The following is a 7,690-nucleotide window of genomic DNA, read 5'->3' as shown; positions in this document are numbered from 1 at the left end:
TTATTTTCAGGGTCCACCTTCTGCACTTCTTCCTTCCTCCACCTTCCTTTTCTTCCTCAGTACCTCTCCCAAAATGTTCCTCTATTGGTGGCCCTCATCGTCCTACACTGATTTTGTCTGTACCTTTTAAACTGTTCTCCAAGTAATTTCCTCCTTTCTCTTGTGTTTCACCTTCCATCTCTCCCTTTCCCCCTTGCTAGTTTCCCCCTTTACACTGCTCTCCCCTTTCCCCTCATTTGACGCATCTTCACCATCCTCTCTCATCCACCTCAAGTCTTACTCACCTTCCACACCCTTCGCCTTCCTTCTTCCTCTTTTACTCCGCTCTTTACTGCAACACTTGTTTGCAAACTCCCATACTAGGCCTTCTACCAAAGCCTCCCTGTGTAGTCCTGCCTCTTTTGATACTGGAAAAGGAAGCATGTTAATAAATGTGCCCAAGTCCTTGTGTGTACGTGACAAAGTGATTGGCTTTCTGAGTAACTCACCATCTTCAGATCTAGCGATTTGTATCAGTTATAAATTGTCAGCTGCCAACTTGAAGTCAAGCAGCGCTGTCATGGTAGCTGCCTGACCCCAACCATGGTGCCTCCTGCAGGCAGCTGCACAATAACTCTGCCAACTTTGAACCTCATCTGCCAACTTCATTGCATACCCAAGCTCAAGTAGGTCTTTTCCACAATCCATCCTGCAGACTGTGTATTCAAATGTACTTTTAGTGGGATCAAAGACAATACCCTCAGATCTTTTGGCCTTCTAATGCAGAGTTGTTCAGTCTTCAAAACTCTACCAGGTCTTGAATTACAGACTGGTACCTGTCAAAGGATAAAGTGGATAGGGTAGATGCCTTGTATGCTGGCTATTATCTTTCTGAAGGTACAGCCCCCCCCATGGTCTCGTAGCTCCATTCCTATGTGTCCACCTAGAAACATGGTCAAAGTTCTCTCCTTTTTTTTATGCCGTCACTCAGCTCATTGTTGTACTCAAGATGTAATTCTTTTAATTGACAGTTTCATATTTTCAGTCATGTATATTCCATGAAAATATTTATATTGTTAAAGTAGGACTTATTTTCATTTATTATATAACTAGAGTTATCAGTTCATGGTTTAAGATTTATTATATGTATTCTCTGAAAGACACAGGAAACCCCACGCTTTGGATTGGAGTATTAATTAAGATTTAGATAGCGGAAAGACATCCAAAGGAAACAATTCAAAAATAACGGTATCAAGGATTTTATTAAACCTGATACTAATTTAATATATCAAACAAATCATGATTAAATCTGCACTTGTAATAACAATTTACATAGCAGGAAACAACTTTTATTAAAAAAGACACATCTATATAATAAAAATCATCTTATTCAATCATCCAAGCATACAACCTCATCCATCCATTTAGACAAACCATTCATACTAAACACCAATCAATGTACGACATAAAATCTATAAGAAAATTCATCATAATTAATTCATCTGAAAGATTTATAAAAAGAACATGAAATCAATTTGACGGGCCACAGCAGATGACATCAGTGGCCTAGGCAATTAAGATGGGTCCCAGAGTTTTCTAACCACGACCTCATCTTAGTCCAAACTCGACCGGTTTCGACGTATATACTTTAGTGTAGTGACGTCTTCATCAGGAGTAACAAAAGTATATTCTAACATCAAGAAAGAAAGAAAATCACAGATAATACATATCAATGTGTGAAGCCCTTGTACTTGGACAAAAAACATATAACATCCATAATAAAAATATCTATAGTGGAACAATAGGTAATAATATACAAGAGCCTGCTACCAACCCGGGAAAAGTTCCAGGATGGACCTGAGGTGTCTGGCAGAAAGTAGTGCTACCCTCTTGTATTGGTGTCTCCGAGAGGCAGATAAGAGCCAGGCCATAGACAGAATCAATGCTACAGATATACAAATGTACACATAAATATCACAAGGTCAATATGTCGATCCTCCACTACAGCGGCCCACGGACAGGACACGAGAGTCACATACTTAAGATAAACCTAAAGAATATTAACTAACCTTCATTCATGCAATGGAAGGCTGTGCGTCTCTTCCTTAAATTGTACGCTGTGTTCACTTATATTAAACAATAGCTTCTCCGTAGAAGTTCCTGCAGATAGCGAAGTGTATGGACGCCAACGTTCTTCTCGAGAATGTCCAAACGCTCGTTCAACCAGCGGTCATAAATTTGAAGGTGACTCCCTGGATCCAGGGTTGGCTGCACCTGATGTTATATGGGCCTAAACACAACACAAGAGTTTGAGTATGTGAGAGACCGATTGTTCTTACAATTATATTATTGGCTACACCCAAAGTGAATTACTTCCAATTGAAAATAAATTGATGAATTAATACCACAATTGTGACTAAACAAATACGGCTTGCTGAAAAGCTTACTATTTAGAGAATTTCAAAAAGGTAGAGGGGGAGGGGTTGCATTTGAATATTGCTCAATATTTCCGACTCCAGATTGCTTGACTCGGATGGGGTTTAACGGAAAGCCAAGGATGTAGGGCTCCCTTCTCTAAACAATAAAGGCAAGAAGCGATTTGGAAAACCGCCGTGATTCGAAAGGCCCCCACAGGACAGAATGTTTACCTTAAGCGAAAGAACTCGCCAGTTCTCACAGTAGCTCGTATCCCAGCTGGGTCCGATTGAAAGTGGCGTGCAACACAGTATCACCGTTTCAAGGGTATTGATATATGCGTGAAAAACATCATGTGATCACGTAATTAACCACGTGACCACAAACTGAACTGGCCTACGTTCTAAATGGCCGTACCCTCTCAGATGAAAGACGCACGTGATTAGGCAGTATACCAGTGTACTACCCGACATATATAAAATGTTATGACAGGTAGTATTTAGTTACTCGAATTCCATGGTTCCATGGTATTAAGGCCCAATGTTAATGTTTTTAGATTAAATATCCACATTTGTTCCTTGTAATCTAAATTTTTTAATAGTTGGGGTTGGTTTTGTGCATATACTTTTTCTATGCAAAACCATTCCATCTGATCAGCCGTATGGCCCATCTCGACAAAATGGATTACCATTGGGGCATTGAGGTTTCGAGTTCTGATCTTTGAACGATGTTCGTTAATACGGGTACTCACTTCTCTGGTTGTTTTGCCTACATAAAACAACTGGCATGGGCAACGAATGGCATAAATGACATTCTTACTTTTACAAGTGGTAAAGGTACGAAGGGTCCACTTTCTGGTCTGTGAATCAAATGACATAGTTTTTTTGGAAAACTTACAAGCAACACATGAAGTGCAGGGATAGTGTCCCACCACTGGGTTAGAATTGGTATCGCGGATTGTATGCACTTTAGGAAAAGTTCTACTGGCACGAGTAATCTTTTGCTTCAAATTTTTACTTTTTTTGAAAGCAAATAGAGGTCTGGGTATAGATGTTCCTGATGTATTAAGAATTCGCCAGTTTTTTAAGATGATCCCTCTAATAGCATTACTGTGTTGACAAAAAGTTGAGACACATACTAATTCATCTTTCTTTTCAATGTCTCGCTTGGGTGTCAATAAGAGGTCTCTGTTGATATATCGAGCTCTCTTTTTGGATTTTTTTATAAGTTTCTTTGGATATCCCCGTTCCAATAGTCTTTTTTCCAAAATTGCTGCATGTTTGACAAAATCTGCGATATCTGTGCAGTTACGGCGTAGCCGTAAGAACATCCCATATGGTAAGTTACAAAGTAAACTGGCTGGATGTTGGCTCTCATATTTCAACGTGGTATTTCTCTCTGTGGGTTTTCTATGTAATTCTGTGCAGAGATACCCTTCTTTGAAAAAAATAGACAAATCCAAGAAAGGAATTCTAGATACTGAATATTCAAAAGTGAAATGAATATCTAAGTCTACCGCATTAAGCCATTGAACAAATAAAGTCAATGATGTTGATGAGCCTTCCCAAATCATAAGTATATCGTCGATGTATCGACGGTACACCTTGATTTGGCCCCTAAATGGGTTAAATGCTGACAGGATTTTTTCTTCCTCCAAGAGTGCCATGAAAATAATGGCAAGATTTGGTGCAAAAGTGCACCCCATCGCTGTCCCTTTACATTGCAAAAAGAATTCCTCCTTGAATTTAAAAAAACTGTTCTTAAGGACTAGCTCTGCTGCTTTACATAGGAATTCTGTGGGAACCAAATGTGGTTGTATGCGCCGATCTAGCATTATGCGCAGGCTCTCCACCGCTCTATCCTGAGGGATATTTGTATAAAGCGCTTCAATATCAAGCGTTACTAGAATTTGAGTACTGGGATCAAATGCTTTTGTTTCAACGAGGTTGATGACGTCTCTCGAGTCAAGAAGAAATGTGGGCGTGGCCATCGCCAGTGGTTTAATAAAGAAATCAATGTATTTCGAAAGGGGTTCCAGTAGTGAACCACAACCCGAGACTATAGGTCGTCCTGGGGGGTTCTCAGTATCTTTATGTATTTTAGGCATAATGTAAAATAAAGGTATGCGATCTTCCGACAGGTTGATAAATTCAGCCTCTTTAGTGGAAAGGAAACCCGATTGGTTTCCTTCTTCAGTGAGTTTGAGTACCTTTAGCTTAATCATTTCTGATGGATCTTTCACCAATTTGGAATAGTGCCCAGGAATGTGTAGAAGTCTCAGAGCTTCTTGATCATAACGATCAGCATCCCAAACAACTATCCCACCACCCTTATCTGCAGCCTTAATAACTATTGATTGGTCCGAGGCTAATCTCTCGATAGCCTCGAACTCAGAAAGCGTCAGATTGGGTCCTTGTCGATTTCTTGGATGGCCAATAACTTTCTCTATTTCTTTGAGAACTAATTTTTCAAAGATCAAGACCTCTGGAGGCAAATCATTAGAGTTGGGGGTAAAGGTGGAAGGTTTAGAGAAGCCTGAGATGTTGGATTCCCTAGAGGTCACATTATTCGAAAAGAAAAGCTTTAGCCTTAATTTACGCAAAAAACCTTTTACTTCACTCATGATAGACATTGCACTTGGATTTTGAGTCGGAACAAAAGATAGACCACATTTAAGAATTGATGTTTCCGCAGGTGTTAATATACGGGAGGATAAATTAAAAATTGGCATTGTTTCATTTACCACCTGTATGCTCGATTCCGGGTCTGAAAGTCCCGGTGCATCATCCCTTGTCCCGGGGCGTTCTGCATCGGCATATTGTGTGTCATTTGACCTTGGGGGATGTTTCTGCGGCCTCTTCGGCCGCCCCTTGCTCGAAAAGGGTGATTGCCCGAGGCATGATTGTTCAATTCCTCATTACCTGAATTACTAGAGGAAGTGTCTGAAAATGTCACCCATCTTTTTTTATTTGTATTATTGGGTCCCATATTCCAATTAGTGTTAGTTTTCCAAACCGTCTGAGGGTTAAAATCTTCCGCTAGATAGGGATACACCAATTCTTTCTTAAATAATGAAATGTCCTTTTTAAGTTTATTGGTCTTTTTTTCAATAGTAAGCTTCTTAAATTCCTGAAAAGATTTTTCTATCTGTTCAAGCTTTTGTTTAGATTCCACAATCAAAGTGTTGGTCAAAAAAGATTTTTCTTGTTCCGACAGCGTTTCTTGTATCTTCCCACTGACTCTTTGGGCCGTGGTTATGGTTAATACTAACAAATCACGGCTACATTTGGTAGCAACTTGACTAAAAGCCACTTTATAATCGTTGTCATCCAGGAAAAGACATGGGATAATTTTAACCTGCAGGCCTTGTGGAATAATACTAGATCTCAAATATTCCTTAAGTATATGACCGTGCATTTCTGTGCGGAATTGCTTCTTCTTTAAATTCAGAAGAGCATCTCCCGTGGCGCCTTGATTTGATGTTGGTAATTGTAAATTTTCAAAAAATGATGGACCTTGAATAAGTTCTGTTATTTGTGCCTCCGTGAAGGAGATGGTATCTGTTTCTGCCATGGCCTGGAAAATACCACCAGTCCGGAGTACACCAAATTGACACACCCAGTGCAATAAATGTGAAAAAAGTTAAATTATCCTAAATAGGAAAAAACATTACAGTGTTAAAAAGTATATATATAACCTGTACAGCCAAGGGCTGGAAATATGTATTCTCTGAAAGACACAGGAAACCCCACGCTTTGGATTGGAGTATTAATTAAGATTTAGATAGCGGAAAGACATCCAAAGGAAACAATTCAAAAATAACGGTATCAAGGATTTTATTAAACCTGATACTAATTTAATATATCAAACAAATCATGATTAAATCTGCACTTGTAATAACAATTTACATAGCAGGAAACAACTTTTATTAAAAAAGACACATCTATATAATAAAAATCATCTTATTCAATCATCCAAGCATACAACCTCATCCATCCATTTAGACAAACCATTCATACTAAACACCAATCAATGTACGACATAAAATCTATAAGAAAATTCATCATAATTAATTCATCTGAAAGATTTATAAAAAGAACATGAAATCAATTTGACGGGCCACAGCAGATGACATCAGTGGCCTAGGCAATTAAGATGGGTCCCAGAGTTTTCTAACCACGACCTCATCTTAGTCCAAACTCGACCGGTTTCGACGTATATACTTTAGTGTAGTGACGTCTTCATCAGGAGTAACAAAAGTATATTCTAACATCAAGAAAGAAAGAAAATCACAGATAATACATATCAATGTGTGAAGCCCTTGTACTTGGACAAAAAACATATAACATCCATAATAAAAATATCTATAGTGGAACAATAGGTAATAATATACAAGAGCCTGCTACCAACCCGGGAAAAGTTCCAGGATGGACCTGAGGTGTCTGGCAGAAAGTAGTGCTACCCTCTTGTATTGGTGTCTCCGAGAGGCAGATAAGAGCCAGGCCATAGACAGAATCAATGCTACAGATATACAAATGTACACATAAATATCACAAGGTCAATATGTCGATCCTCCACTACAGCGGCCCACGGACAGGACACGAGAGTCACATACTTAAGATAAACCTAAAGAATATTAACTAACCTTCATTCATGCAATGGAAGGCTGTGCGTCTCTTCCTTAAATTGTACGCTGTGTTCACTTATATTAAACAATAGCTTCTCCGTAGAAGTTCCTGCAGATAGCGAAGTGTATGGACGCCAACGTTCTTCTCGAGAATGTCCAAACGCTCGTTCAACCAGCGGTCATAAATTTGAAGGTGACTCCCCGGATCCAGGGTTGGCTGCACCTGATGTTATATGGGCCTAAACACAACACAAGAGTTTGAGTATGTGAGAGACCGATTGTTCTTACAATTATATTATTGGCTACACCCAAAGTGAATTACTTCCAATTGAAAATAAATTGATGAATTAATACCACAATTGTGACTAAACAAATACGGCTTGCTGAAAAGCTTACTATTTAGAGAATTTCAAAAAGGTAGAGGGGGAGGGGTTGCATTTGAATATTGCTCAATATTTCCGACTCCAGATTGCTTGACTCGGATGGGGTTTAACGGAAAGCCAAGGATGTAGGGCTCCCTTCTCTAAACAATAAAGGCAAGAAGCGATTTGGAAAACCGCCGTGATTCGAAAGGCCCCCACAGGACAGAATGTTTACCTTAAGCGAAAGAACTCGCCAGTTCTCACAGTAGCTCGTATCCCAGCTGGGTCCGATTGAAAGTGGCGTGCA

General features: G+C 39.4%; 2 long non-coding RNA genes across 2 annotated transcripts; both read right to left on the bottom strand.

Moving 5' to 3' along the window:
- Window positions 1-1,222: 1,222 nt before the first annotated feature.
- On the bottom strand, window positions 1,223-2,222 carry LOC138504740 (uncharacterized). The gene is made up of 2 exons (XR_011279938.1): window positions 2,049-2,222; window positions 1,223-1,669 (listed from the first exon to the last, which is right to left on the bottom strand). It is a non-coding gene; the product is annotated as an uncharacterized lncRNA (long non-coding RNA).
- A 3,991-nt stretch (window positions 2,223-6,213) lies between these two features.
- On the bottom strand, window positions 6,214-7,418 carry LOC138504739 (uncharacterized). Its single transcript, XR_011279937.1, has 2 exons — window positions 7,040-7,418; window positions 6,214-6,660 (listed from the first exon to the last, which is right to left on the bottom strand). It is a non-coding gene; the product is annotated as an uncharacterized lncRNA (long non-coding RNA).
- Window positions 7,419-7,690: the final 272 nt, after the last annotated feature.

This window comes from Ambystoma mexicanum, chromosome 11 (genome assembly GCF_040938575.1).
Source record: "Ambystoma mexicanum isolate Mex_15411 chromosome 11, UKY_AmexF1_1, whole genome shotgun sequence".
Classification (NCBI taxonomy): Eukaryota; Metazoa; Chordata; class Amphibia; order Caudata; family Ambystomatidae; genus Ambystoma; species Ambystoma mexicanum.
This window is presented reverse-complemented; position numbering and strand designations above follow the sequence as displayed.